Here is a 13,734-nt window from a genome sequence, read left to right as displayed (position 1 = left end):
GGTGATTTAGCTCCTTTGCTTTAAACAGAGATGGGGACTAATTTCGAAACTCCAAACCCTGAAGAATCAATCTGGGAATGGGACTGAAACCAACGACGACAAGGAGAAGCTAAAGATTGAAACCAATACAAGAGCAAAAAGTGAATCATCCTTGGTACAATCTCCCTTCAGTTTAAACTCCTTTGAGTGATGCGTTTGGATAATCCCGGGTGAGAGGTGTCCCAGGATGGTCTCAGGTGAGAGGTGTCCTGGGTGAGACCTGTCCTAGGTAAGAGCTGTCCTGGCTGAGAGCTGCCCCGGGAGTGCTCTCACCAGGTGACGTCTCACCTGGGCCAGCTCTCACCCAGGACAGCTCTCACCTGGGATACACCTCACCCAGGACATCTCTCATCTGGGATATATCTCACCTGAGACACCTCTCATGCAGGACACCTCTCACCTGTGGACACCCCTCACCGGGGATACCTCTCAACCGGGACAATCCCGGGACAGCTCTTGCCTGAGACAACTCTCACCCGATATACCTCCATCGGGGACTATCCAAGAGCATCACTTAGAGCAACTTCTTTTGAGTAGATACTGGCGAGCATGGCAGTGATGGACAGGAGACTTTGGAAGCGGAAATAATGAGAAAGAAGTACCATGCAGTCATTGTGAATGGCACAGAATCTGCAATAACCAAGCTCATTAAAGAAAAGCAAACTCAGCCACCGCATTGGGTGAGTTGAACATTTCTATATTCTCTCTAACAAAATAAATTAAGTTGGTTTTTATGTGTCAGTGCAGGGCTCTTGGTAAGAAAAAGGTTCCCCAACCCTGCTTGCTGGATTTGCTTCAAGGGTGCCTATAGCCTGAGAGGACACAGCTGTCTGCGTTTATTCTTGGCTGGGCCACTTAGATGACCTGGATATACTCCAGGTGCAGGACTGTACCCTGGATTGGCCAGAAGCCACAGGATCCTAGAGGAAATTAAATACACAACCAGGCTTGAGTAGATACAGCTGCGTTCATGCTGTCAAAACCAGGGCCTTTTGGGTACTGATGGGTATCTGCTACAATTTAAAAAAAATTAAAAAAAGGCTTGCATTTATATTGCACCTCTCATGTTCTCAGGTCGTCTCAAAATGCCTTGCGTTATATTTTACTGTTGGGTTGCTTTGCTCGCGAATGCAGTTGCACGCCTATCTAACGGCTGGTGAGTTGGCAACAATATATTGCAGATGCAGAGACAAATATAAGATGAAGCACATGCTGTTTGTTTACACAGATAACAAAGCACTAACATGATGTGTGCTTCTCCAACCAGACCCTACTCTAAACTTCTCCTTAACGTTGGCACAGTGGTATACCGTCGGGAGGGAGTTGCCCTGGGACTCCTCAACATCAACTTCAGACCCCATGAAGTCTCATGGCATCAGGTCAAACAGGGGCAAGGAAACCTCCTGCTGATTACCACGTACTGCCCTCCCTCAGTTAATGAATCAGTGTTCCTTCATGTCAAACATCACTTGTAGGAAGTACTGAGGGTGGCAAGGGCGCAGAATGTTATCTGGGCGGGGGACTTCAATGTCCATCACAAAGAGTGGCTCAGTAGCATCACTACTGAGCGAGCTAGCCGAGTACTAAATTACATAGCTGCTAGACTGAGTCTGCGGCAGGAGCTGAGGGAACCAACAAGAGGGAAGAACATGACCTCATCTTCACCAACCTGCCTGCCACAGATGCATCTGTCCATGACAGTATCGGTAGGAGTGACCGCCACAAAGTCATTGTGAAGCTGAAGTTTCGCCTTCACATTGAGGATACCTTCCATCGTGTTGTGTGGCACTACCACTGTGCTAAATGGAATAGATTTCAGACAGATCTAACAACTCAAGAGTGGGCATTCATGAGGCGCTGTGGGCCATCAGCAGCAACAGAATTGTACTCAAACACAAGCTGTAACCTCATGACCCAGCATATCCCCCACTCTACCATTACCATCAAGCCAGGGGATCAACCCTGGTTCAATGAAGAGTGCAGGAGGGCATGCCAGGAGCAACACCAGGCATACCTAAAAATGAGGTGCCAACCTGGTGAGGCTATAACACACCACTTGCGTGCCAAACAGCATAAGCAGCAAGTGATAGACAGTTCTAAGTCACCCCACAACCAACGAATCAGACCTAAGCTCTGCAGTCCTGTCACATCCAGTTATGAATGGTGGTGGACAATTAAACAACTCACTGGAGGAGGATGCTCCACAAATATCCCCATCCTCAATTATGGAGGAGCCCAGCACATCAGAGCAAAAGATAAGACTGAAGTATTTGCCACAATCTTCAGTCAGAAGTGCTGAGTAGATGATCCAGGTTGGCTTCCTCCGGAGGTCCCCAGTATCACAGATCCCAGTCTTCAGACAATTCAATTCACTCCACATGATATCAAGAAGTGGCTGAAGGTACTGGATACTGCAAAGGGTATGGACCCTGACAATATTCTGGCAATAGTGCTGAAGGCTTGTGCTCCAGAACTTGTTGCGCCCCGAGCCAAGCTGTTGCTGTACACCTACAACACTGGCATCTACCCGGCTGTGTGGAAAATTGCGCAGGTATGTCCTGTACCTAAAAATCAGGACAAATCCAACCCGGCCAATTACCGCCCCATCAGTCTACTCTTGATCATCAGTAAAGTAATAGCAGTGGTCATTAACAGCGCTATCAAGCGACACTTGCTTAGCAATAACCTGCTCACTGACGCCCAGTTTAGGTTCCGCCAGGGCCACTCAGTTCCTGATCTCATTACAGCCCTAGTTCAAACATGGGCAAAAGAGCTGACTCCCGAGGTGAGGTGAGAGTGACTGCTCTTGACATCAAGGCCACGTTTGACGGAGTATGGCAACAAGGAGCCCTCGCAAAACTGGAGTCAATGGGAATCAGGGGGAAAACTCTCTGCTGCGTGGAGTCATACCTAGCACAAAGGAAGATGGTTGTGGTTGTTGGAGTTCAGTCATTTCAGCTCCAGAACATCATTGCGGGAGTTCCTCAGGGTAGTGTCCTCGGCCCAACCATCATCAGCTGCTTCATCAATGACATTCCTTCCATCATAAGTTCAGAAGTAGGGATGTTCACTGATGATTCCATGATGTTCAGCACCATTCATGATTCCTCACATACTGAAGCAGTCTATGTCCAAATGCAGCAAGAGCTGGACAATATCCAGGCTTGGGCTGACAAGTGGCAAGTAACATTCACGCCATACAAGTGTCAGGCAATGACCATCTATAACAAGAGAGAATCCAACCACCGCCCCTTGATGATCAATGGCATTACCATCACTGAATCCCCCACCATCAACATCCTGGAGGTAACCATTGAGCAGAAACAGAACCAGATTAGCCTTATAAATACTGTGGCTACAAGAGCAGGTCAGAGGCTAGGAATTGTGTGACGAGTAACTCACTTCCTGGCTCCCCAAAACCTGTCCACCATTTACAAGGCACAAGTCAAGAATGTGATAGAATACGATCCACTTGCCTGAATGAGTGGAGCTCCCACAACACTCAAGAAGCTTGACACCATCCAGGACAAAGCAGCCCGCTTGATTGGCACCACATCCACAAACATTCGCTCCCTCCACCACCGACGTACAGTAGCAGAAGTGTGTACCATCTACAAGATGCATTGCAGGAATTCACCAAGGATCTTTCGACAGCACCTTCCAAACCCATGACCACTACCATCCAGAAGGACAAAGGCAGCAGATAGATGGGAACCACGTGTAAGTTCCCTTCAAAGTCACTCAGCGTCCTGACTTTGAAATATCTCGTTGTTCCTTCACGGTCAAAATCTTGGAACTCCCTTCCTAACTGCACTGTGGGTGTACCTACACCACACGGACTGCAGCGGTTCAAGAAGGCAGCTCACCACCGCCATTTCAAGGGCAACAGGGATGGGAAATCAATGCGGGCCCAGCCAGTGAAGCCCACATCCCATGAATGGATTTAAAAAATTGGTAGCCTGCGCTACACAGCAATAAGGTCATACTTGTCATGGGGTCAATCTGCTCACATTCTCTTAAAGGTGTATTGCACCTCAGATTACCATATCCCTCCCGCTTTACTTGAAAGTATAATTTACAATCTTTACAATATTTACATGAATAAAATATTTACAAATTCAGTCTCTCTGGAGGCTTCTTCAAACATGTTGCCCACTGTAGCTCTTTGACTTTGGATGGTTTATCTGAGGTTTCCCTCTCAGGAGTTACCTGTCCACTAGGTTCTCCAGTAGGAACATGTAAGTTTGTCTCTTCAACTCTCTCAGGCTCAATGGATCATATAGGTACTTCCAAAGCAAGAGGAGTTCCTTCTGCCTGTGGTGTAGGCTCTAAAAGGAATGTTTGGCGCATCTTTTCTTGTAGATCTGTTTTCCTTTTCCTGAGATGATCTACATGTCTTCTGATTATCTGATCTTCAACCAATATGTTGTAGGACAGGGGCCCTGTCACTGAAATGACTTCACCTGATAGCCAATTTGGCCCATCTCTCCAAAGTTCTTTGCAAAAACTGCTTCTCCTACAGTGAAGTTTCTTTCATGACTGTGGTAATCTTGTCCATTTTTCTGGGCCTCCTGACTTCACTCTGCCCTCCCCCCTAAATTCAGCCTTATGAGGCTCAAACGTGTCCTGAGACCTCTCTTCATTAATAATTCTGCAGGGGCAATACCAGTTGTCGTGTGTGACGTAGTCCTATAGCTAAGCAGCAAACATGATAATCTAGTTGCAATAGAGTCTCCATCCAGTTTTTTCATTCGGACTTGAAGGTCTGGACTGCCCTCTCGTCCAACGCATTAAACGCAGGGTGGTATGGCGAGGTCTTATTATGTGTAATGCCATTGGGACTTGTAAATTTCTGGAATTCCCCGCTGGTGAATGCAATTCCGTTATCAGACAGTGTTATCTCTGGTAAACCGTGTTTCGCAAAACTCTCAGGCAATCTGTCTATGGTGGCAGCAGATGTGGGCGATCTCACTTCGTATACATCCATCCACTTGGAGTCTATAAGCATGAGGAGCATTGTGCCCAAAAAAAGCCTCACATAGTCAACGTGGAGGCGGACTCATTGCCTTCCTGGCCATTCCCAGGGATGCAGTGGAGCAAAAGGAGGCATTTTCTGCACCTTTTGACACTGCATGTAGCTCTTGACCATGTTTTTGATTTCAGTGTCCATCCCTGGCCACCATAAGTAGCTGCGCACCAACATTTTCATTCTAGAGATGCCGGGGTGAGCACTATGCAATTCGGTTAATAATGGCTGTCTTCCTCTTGGAGGCACAATGACTCTCGCTCCCCACAGTAAGATGCCAGGTGAGCTCGTATCTCCTATTAAAATAGGGCTTCATTTCTTCTGACTTTGACTTGTCAAACCATTCCCGTAAGACTTGCTCCCTGATGTTAGACAAAACTGGATCGCTGTCTGTCCACTCTCTGATTGGTTTGGCATTCACTGGTGAGGAATCCAGAAAGTTTAATAACAAGACAAGTCTTGAGGGATGGGGACATTCACATTGCTGTTCTTTAGAGGTAATTGGCTCAGTGTGTCGAAATTGGCAATCTGGCTTCCCGACTAGTGGATAAAAGTATATTCGTAAGCAGATAGAATCAGTGCCCACCTTTGGATGTGCGCCTAGGCAATTGGGAGCATTGCCTTATCTTCCCCAAACAAGCCTAGTAGTGGCTTGTGATCGGATATGATGGTAAAGTCATGACCATGGATGTATTGGTGGAACTTCTAAATGCCAAATACAATGGATAAGCCTTCTTTCTCTATTTGTGAGTATCTTTATTCTGCAACACGTCTTGAGACGTAGCCAATGGGCCGTTTGGAGCCATCTGCCATCTGGTGGGACAATACTGCCCCTACTCTGTAAGGTACATCGCAGGTTAAAATTAATTCTTTCTTTTTGTTGAAATGTACCAACAGGGCCGATGAATGTAGCAACTACTTTACTGTCGTAAAAACCTGCTGTTGTGGATTTTACTAAATCCACCTGTGGTTTTTCTTGAGTGGCTCGTATAATGGATCCAGTATTGTTGACAAATTTGGGAGAAAAACGACCATAATAGTTAACCATTCCCAAGAAGGATTGAATTCTGTGGTGTTTTTTGGTGCTGGTGTCTCACAAATAGCTCTCACCTTGTCTTTTACTTGGTGAATGCCCTGCGCGTCGACCCTATGACCCAGGTAAATCACATCTTCTGCTTGGAAGATACATTATTCTCTTCTCAAACATGCTCTGGCTTGTGAGAAATGCTTCAATACCTCTTCCAAGTTAGCCAGGTGCTCTCCATCAGTTAGCCCTATTACTAGGGTATCATCGAGGTAAACCACCACATGGGGTAGACCTTGAAGTAAATTTTCCATAGTCCGTTGGAAAATGGCACAAGTTGATGAGACTCCGAATTGTAACCTGATATAACCCCCTCTGTGTGTTGATAGTCACAAAATCCCGAGAGGCCTTTTCTAGTTCGACTTGCTGGTAAGTGTGGCTCAAATCGAGCTTCGTATATGCAGCTCCCCCTGTCAGCATGGAGTACAATTTATCAATTTTTGGTATAGGGTGCCTGTCAAGTCTGGCCACTTTGTTAATGGTCAACTTGTAGTCCCTGTATATTTGCACATCCTGGCTTTAGTACTTGAACTATGGGCACTGCCCATTCGAAAAATTGTACAGGTTGTAAAACTCCCAACCTTTCCAACCTGTCTAATTCAATATCCACCTTTTCTCGCAATGCATTGGGGACTGGCCTCGCCTTCAAATATCTGGGGGTTGTTCCGGAATCCACGTGGATTTTAGCTTGTAGCCCCTGAATGTTCCCGAGCTCTTCCCTGAATGCAGAAGCATATTTCTATAATAATTCTTGCAGATCTTTCATTCTGGGTTGAAAAATCTCAGTCCACTCCAACTTTACTTCCTTGAGCCAGTTCCAAATAAGTAGAGATGGACCCTCCCCTGCTGCCACTATCAGAGGTAGATTAGCAGACTGGCTTCCATACTGTACTGGAACCTTGCATATACCCTTTACTCGTATGTCTTTGCCAGTACACGTCTTTAATTTAGCATCTGAATTTTCCAGTTTAGTGAGTGGCCTCCTCCATTCAGATATTTAAATGTGTGTTCCCTATAACTGTCGTGGATGCCCCTGTATCCATCTCCAGTCAGATGGATTTTTCGTTGACTTCCACCGTCACATGGATTGGCTGTTTTACCCATTTTTAAGTTGTGTAGTGAGTAAATATCTGACTGTTTCTACTGGTTCCTCTATTACATGGATTTCATGATTTCTGCCTCTTTGTTTGAAATTTTGTCTCAATCTGCCTTTACAATATTGCATAATGTGCCCATTGCGATGCCAGTAGAAACACTGTTGGTTTAAATTGTTGTTAATCTGAAGGCTGTCTGGTTCCAATTATTAATGTGGGTTTTATCTTCTAAACCATTGCTTTTTGCTGGCCTGTTAACAGCGCCTGTTCCCTGCCTTTCCGTGGAGCCCTGCGCTTCCGTGCTATTTCTAACTGGTGCCTCCCTCCTGATGTGAAGGACGGCGCCACTTTGTGCTCCCTTGATTTCTTCTGAGTCCCTGACTGCACTCTCCATTGCGAGCACCAACTCCAGCACCTTGCTGAAGTCTAAATTTATTTCTGACGACAACCTTTTTTGAATGGCGTCTTCATTAATCCCACATACTGATCATGTCATTAATCGATGGCCTGAACTCACAGTGCTCTGTCAGCTGTTTTAAGATTTCTACATAGTAAGAGACTGTCTCTCCAGGGGCAGGACACCTTGAATTGAATTTAAAACGCTGTGTTGTTACTGAAGGTTTAGCCTGAGAGTGGCTTTTCACAAAATTCACCAGCTCATCAAAGCTCTTGGAATCTGGAGCGTTGGGTGCCCCAGACAGACTATGAATTAGGCTGTGTGTTTTACTGCCACATGTCGATAAGAGGATCGCTTGCCTCTTCTCCTCCCCTGATACGTCGTTGGCCAAAAAGAAAAACGTGAGGCGTTGAATATAATGTGACCAGCCATTGATGGTCTGATCAAACAATTCGATACAGCCAAATTGTGGCATGCTGGACGGAGATAACTTTGACAACTGTGGTGAGGGCTGTACTTACAATCGACCTGTAAGGCACAGCTGATTCACTTCAGTTGAGTTTCCTTGGTGCTGTTGACTGGTCGTGTTTTGCCTCATCGCCAGTTGTTATATTATATTGTTGGGTCACTTTTCTCATGAATGCAGTTACACACCTATCTAATGACTGGTGAGTTGGCAACAATATACTGCAGACACAGAGACCAATATAAGATGGAACACATGCTATTTATTTACACAGGGTAACAGAGCACTAACATGATGTGTGCTTCTCCAACCAGACCCTACTCTAAATTATTCCCTAACATTGTAACCCATGCTACACAGCAATTGGGTCATACAGTCAAGTGGCCGATCTGCTCACATTCTCTTAAAGGTGTATTGCACCTCAGATTGCCACACCTTACAACTGATGATACACTTTTGAAGCATAGTTACTGTTGTAAAGCATGAAACATGGAAGCCAATTTGTGCACAGCAAGCTCCCACATACAGCAATGTGAGAATGACCAGATTATCTGTTTTAATTCTGTTGTTGCTCCAGAGGAGGGGGTACACAATTTCCCAGGCACAAGGAAGAGGAAAATTTACCCTATGCACCGGACAGAAATTGTAGGGTTCACTGGGTAGATCTTGGATGGAGATGAGGATTTTCAGAGCTTTGGTGCACTAATTTAACTTTTCCAAAGCTGGCATTGGATCCACGGTTCATGAAGTGAGTGCACATGCCAATTTTGCATTTAAGTAAACAACTGGTAATCTTTGCATTAGAGATTTTAAACTTTAGGCTGAATTTTGCCAAGAATAAATGGACTATTCCCAGAAGGAAAGAATAGATCGGACTAGTATTTTTCCCCCAGTTTTTACTGGTGTTCCATTTTAAGGTATATAAGACCAATTTAGAACAGTATTCTTATTTGCCAGTTTTTACTGTTTTTTCCTTCTGGGCCAGTTCTGAGGGTTAATAATTTGTATATGTTAACATCACATTTCTTTCTCCAATTTGGGTTTGACTTTGTTGAAACTGCTTACTGCAAATGGACTAACATGATCAATTAATTCAGCTATTAAGGGCAGATTTAATTTGATTTTATAGCATGTATGAGTGGGAATGTGATTTTCAGCACCTATAACATTGCTGCACATCAAGCACTGCTCCTCACATTTTGGCACACTGAAGCCTGAGGCCTGATCAGCAGTCTATGCATGATACCATATCCCAGAATTGTGCCTGCAGCACTCAGAGCCATAAGCATTAGTCACGCGCTAGGTTTATGAAGGGCATAGAAAGTATGTTAAAGAGGAGTAGGCACATAATGTATTTGGAATGCCTAAACAGTGCTTCAGATGGTCACTGCCTACATAAAATGACAAATGCAAGGGTTGCCTCATCCCTCAAATTGACTTTTTGCTGTTAAATGTTGCTACATTTTTATTGAGTGTGTCTGCCCTTCTCTCATTGGAATGCTTGTTTGTTGCATTTTTGTTTGTAGAAACGGAGATATTGAGAGCTTCAGAAAGCTTTACACCATTGCTTCTCTGCCTCCTTCCTGGGGAACTGTCATTGTGCATTACTTTGATAAAAGTAATGGGTATCCCTTGTACAATATTCTTGGTATCGTTCGACTAATGCTTTGGTATATAAAACATGAGCTTTATTGGAACATATCTTACTGCTCTAAGTACATCTTCCATGAGACTATACAAGAAAGCCTTATCATGTGATGCTGTATCACTTCCTGTGATGGTGCACACAGTATATGATTAGAATATTAAACAGTTAGTTTTAACCTTTGACACTACACTTCAAACCATTGTTCTCTATTTATAGGTGTTGAGAGATGAGGAGGTTTACATAAGACTTGCCAAACTGGTGTATTTGAACCTTAGTGGAACAGTTAGTGGAACCTTAGTGGAACCCCTAGTTATGTTAATGTAGTCAATTTGGATATAGCCTCTCCTGCTGTCTATTGGGGGGTCACATGATATTCTGGGAGGCCCTGAATGCGGGCAATCCGGGGCGGGGCAGTGGGGCTTCCTGACAAAAGTCCTGATCGAGCTTGTAGCCCATGAAAAGCTCTCTGTATTAAAGTTATCTGTTTCTTGTTGAAATCTGTGGGCTCCATCAAGTCATTACATTTGGCAACGAGGGTAAAATAGCTCCAACCCTGCATTTTGCCTGGTTAGCGTGAGTGCATCGAATCTTAAGAAAAAGAAAAGACTATCACCAGTCATGCCACCCTTCAGCAGAATTGATCCTTATGATGTGCAATGGAAGACTGGAGCCAGTATGTAGAGCACCTCAGGTTTTATTTCACAGTGAACGAAATTACCGCAGAGGAAATTCAGAAAGCCTTCCTTTTGAGCGTATGTGACAGTAAAACATATAATCTCATTCACAGCCTGCCAGCCCCAAGCGCACCCAATTCTTAGTCCTTTAATGAATTAGTGGACCTCGCGAAACCACAATTTCAGCTGAAGCCATTTGTAATAATGCAGCGTTTTAAATTTAATTCCAGAGTTAGGGCCCTGGGAGAGTCCATCACAATCCATGTCGTGAACCTAAAGCAGTTGACAAATCACTGCGACTTCAGGGACATGTTAAATTATTTGCTGCAGGACCGATTTGTTTGTGGAGTTCAGGACAATGCCATACAGCGCTGTTTACTTACCGAAGTCGACATCGACTTAAAGCGCGTCCTAGGAATCTCCCTCACCATGGAAAGCATTGCGAGAGACTCGAAGGCTTTGCAACACATTCAATATGGCGCTGTTCTTCCTGTGGATGGGAACCTATCACCGAGCTTGGCGTGAAAACCAGACCCACAGCATCGAAGCAAGATGCAATGTCCGCTGTTAGGAACATGAAAAAGCCTAGTAGAAATGGTTCAGCAGCGACTCCAGGTTGGTTTGTTATAGATGTAGGAGTGACCATGGACCAGACACCTGTAAATTTAAGGAGGCAGAATGCCATTACTGCCATAAGAAAGGCAATGCAGGGCAAAGTTGAAACAGCCCGTAAAGCAGTAAACAAACATTACTGAATTTAAAAATACAGCAAAACCTGAAGCTGCTGATACCGACATTTATTCCCAGTATAACGTAAACACTGTAAAAACTGAACCTATCACTGTCACAATCCAAGTTAATGAGAAGCCACTAATAATGGAGGAGTTTACAAGACTCTCAACTACAGTGGTGGGAGAGCACAATTTAAAATACCTTAATGAATGTAGATGGCCAATAAACCTGGAGTGGGCAACCATTAAATTAAAGACATACACTAGAGAATCTGTTCAGGTAAAGGGCATTGCCACAGTACCAGTGAATTACAGGCAACAGATAGCCCAGCTGCCTGTAATAAAGGACCCGGTCACTTAGGCTGAGAATGGTTACAGAAGTTCAAGCTTGACTGGTCTGGGACATTTCACTTGAAAACAGGATGAGTTCCTGAACTGCTAAGGAAATACAATGTGGTATTTCAGGATGAATTAGGGAAGTTAAGAGGTGTGCAGGCCAAGATATATCTGGATCCTCAGGCAACACCACATTTCTTTGAGCCCAGACCTGTAACTCATGCGTTGAAGGAGAAGATGGTTGCAGAACTGTCCAATTCTCGGAATGGGCAGCATCCATAGTTCCAGTGGTTAAGCCTGACCAAATCATGCGCTTTTGTGGGGACTATAAATTGACCGTAAATAAGGCAGCAAAACTAGACATTCCAAGGATAGACGACTTGTATGCAAAGCTGGTTGGAGGCAAGTCCTATATAAATGGATATGAGCCACGCCTACCAACAATTAGAACTGGATAGCATGTCAAAAGAATATGTGACTATTAACACACACAAGGGTCTTTATCAGTACACTCGCCTACCCTTTGGCATATCGTCTGCATGCGTTGTCTTCCAGGGAACAAGGGAGAGTCTTTTGCAAGGACTTCCCCGAGTGGTAGTATACCTAGGTGATGTTTTGTCCACAGGGTCAACTGAGACTAAACACTTGGCCAACCTGGAGGAGGTGTTAAGAAGGTTCATGGAAGCTGGCGTATGGTTAAAAAATGAAAAATGCACATTTCAAGAGCCAGAGGTTACTGACCTAGGTCACAGGTGGACACCATGGGTTTGCATCTGGTAGAAGAGAAAGTTCGGGCAATAAAGGATGCACCCTCACCATCCAATGTAGCCGAACTTAAATCCTTCCTGGATATGATCAACTACTATAGCCGCTTCTTGCCTAACTTATCAACTGTGTTGGCACCATTAGACTTGTTGTTAAAAAAGACTCACCATTGGGCGTGAAATTCACAACAGGAAGAAGCCTTTGTGCAAGTAAAGAAACTGTTGCATTTGCGGTGTTTATTGCCCATCGAAAGAATTGGTATTAACATGTGATGCTTCTCCTTATGGTGTAGGAGTTGTGTTATCACATAGAATGGAAAATGGATCAGAAGTGTCCATTGGCTACAGCTCGAGGACACTATCCAGAGCTGAGAAGGGTTATTCCCAGCTGGAAAAGGAAGATTTATTAGTGCTATTCGGGATGAAGAAATTCCACCAGTACCTGCATAGACGACATTTCACCATTGTGTCAGACCATAAACCATTAATGGGTTTATTCAATGAGGATAAGACCATTCCGCCAATAGTTTCAGCAAAAATACAATGTTGGTCTTTGATATTATCTGTGAATGAGTATACTTTTTTGCACTGTCCTGCCTTACAAATTGCAAATGAGGATGCTCTCAATTGTCTCCCATTACCAGATAGCATTGTACATTTTCCTGTTCCACAAGAAGTTGTGCTATTAGTCAATTACCTGGATTCTTTGCCTGTGTGTGCAAAGCAAATTAGAAATTGGATGAACAGAGATTCAACATTGTTGAAAGTCAGAGACTTTGTTTTGCAAGGATGGTCAAAATCACCTGTACCTGAAGATTTGAGACCACTCCATGCCAGAAATAGAGTTGAGCTGTCAAGATGAAATTTTGTTGTGGGGATCAAGAGTTGTCATCCCACCACAAGGTAGAGAATCACTCTTGATAGAGCTTCACAGTGCGCATCCAGGCATATCAAAAATAAAAATACTTGTGTGAAGCCCAGGCATTGACAGTGACATCGAAAGAATGCTGAAGCACTGTCTCCATTGTCAGCAACAACAGAAGTTGCCTGTTTCAGCTCCCCTGCATCCGTGGGAGTGGCCTGATCAACCTTAGATTAGACTACACATTGATTATGTTAGATCATTCTTAGGTACCATGTTTTTGATGATTGTAAATGCACATTCTAAATGGATGGACGTATACGAAGTCAAATCGCCAACATAGAGCGCAACTACCAAGAAGCTGCGTCACTGTTTTAGCATGCATGGCCTACTGGAAATCATCATTTCTGATAATGGTGCAGACTTTACCAGCACAGAGTTTTAGAAATTCATGAATCTGAATGGAATCAGACATATTAAAACAGCCCCTTACCATACAATCCCTCATCGATTGGTTTAGCTGAGAGAGCTTTTCAAACTTTCAAGTCTGGTATGAAAAGGTTATCAGAAAGTACTCTAGAATCTCGACTTTCCCACTTTCTTCTCAGTTATT

The sequence above is a fragment of the Carcharodon carcharias genome, chromosome 5 (genome assembly GCF_017639515.1).
Source record: "Carcharodon carcharias isolate sCarCar2 chromosome 5, sCarCar2.pri, whole genome shotgun sequence".
NCBI lineage: Eukaryota > Metazoa > Chordata > Chondrichthyes > Lamniformes > Lamnidae > Carcharodon > Carcharodon carcharias.
This window is presented reverse-complemented; position numbering follows the sequence as displayed.